Genomic DNA, 1,844 nt, shown 5'->3' on the forward strand with positions numbered 1-1,844 from the left:
CTGTGGCCGCCGCCTCCCTGCCCGCCTGGCGCTCCCCTTCTCTGCCTGGAGTTGACCGCGCCGGACGCATCCTGAAGAATCCCTGGCTCAGCAAGGAGGCGCCACGGGGGGCGAGGCCCTGCTGATCCGCACCGTCGCGTCCCGCCTCCCCGCCGTCACGGTTGCAGCCGACGGCCTCGCGGATCTGGCCAGAGAGAACCCCAACAGGGATTCACACACACCTGGGAACAGGTTCCCACAGATTCCTGCTGGGGCAAACGCGAGGGATGCAGCGCAAAGTGGAACCAGCCAAAAGAGGGCGGCGGGGGCAGGTCCAGGAGGCTGAGCCGCAGGGATGCTTGGGATCCCTCCAAGGCCCGACACCTCTGGCAGGGCGCAGCTCTTCCACCTGCTGCCCTCAGAACTGTGCCTTTGGTGCGCCCACCGCCCCCTTCCTTTTGAACTCGAAAGTTCGTCCTCAGGCTAGGACAGAACACCCTGTCCCCTGCCTCCCCCGGCATCCCATAACCCTCAACACTCAACTAAAAATCCTAAGCCCCCAACAACTGAATGGACCCCACTGTGGCCAAGGGGACACCAGCGGCAGTAAGATACCAAATTATGAATAGCACCTAAGCTCATGCTGGGCAAGAGTTAAGTCACACGCCCTACACTTAAACTGTATTCTGCCACTCCGTTTTTTTTTTTTTTCTTTTTAAGACAGAGTCTAGCCCTGTTGCCCAGGCTGGAGTGCAGTGGCACGAACTCGGCTCACTGCAATCTCCGCCTCCTAGTTCAAGTGATTCTCCTACCTCAGCCTCCCAAGTAGCTGGGATTACAGCCATGCGCCACCATACCAGGTTAATGTTTTGTATTTTTAGTAGAAATGGAGTTTCTCCATTGTTGGTCAGGTTAGCCTCAAACGCACCAGCCTTGAGCAGTACCTGATAGCCTGGCTAATGCGGTGAAACCCTGTCTCTATTGAAAATACAAGAATTAGCCGGGTGTGGTGGTGCACACCTGTAATCCCAGCTACTCAGGAGGCTAAGGCAAAGAATCGCCTGAACCCGGTAGGCAGAGGTTGCACTGAGCTGAGATCAGGCCATTGCACTGAAGCCTCGGCGACAGGGCAACTCTTCTCTCAAAAAAAATAGCAACAGAATGCCAGTGAAAGCGCCACACTGGAAAGAGTCGGAAGCCACTCAGCACAGAGAGCCCAAGTCCACTCATCATATCTTTGAGCAGGATTGGGCATACTACTTCCCCAAAAAGCGTCCTGTGGGTCGAGAAGCAGAGTGGGAAGCAGCGGCCAGCATTCACCATTCCAGTTGCTGGGGTGCTCCCCTGCCGGCCCAGTGCTGTCGGGAACCCCGGGAGCTTGGCTGGCAATTCCTGGGCCACCTGATACACAGTGAGGTCAGACACAGCCTGGTGTCCCTACAGACGCAGCTGCAAGCAAAGTGAACCCAAAGTGCTGTTCACTCCTCGGCTACCCACGCGTCCCCACATCACATCCTGAATCTGGAAGTGGCCACAGCAGCAGCCACACAGTGATGTCCCCCCAGGATGTGTCCTTGCAAGAGACCTTGGACCTGGAGGGATCAATCGGTCAGTGCCCCTTCCGCCCTGCTTCTGCACATGACCCTGGGTGGGGGTTCCCGAGACCCCAGAGTCCCCAACTAGGAATCAAAGGGGAAGTTCCTGCTGCACCTGCCTCCCAACCAATGGGCTTTTTCCTCTTTATTCTGAACAAAGCAGGGCGCGCGCACAATTCCACCTTTAAGTTGGCTTCTCCAACACCCCAGGCCACTCTCTTAACTATCACAAAAGCATGGTTTTAGTATCAGGCCACACATAACACAGTG

Source organism: Saimiri boliviensis, chromosome 3, assembly GCF_048565385.1.
Source record: "Saimiri boliviensis isolate mSaiBol1 chromosome 3, mSaiBol1.pri, whole genome shotgun sequence".
Classification (NCBI taxonomy): Eukaryota; Metazoa; Chordata; class Mammalia; order Primates; family Cebidae; genus Saimiri; species Saimiri boliviensis.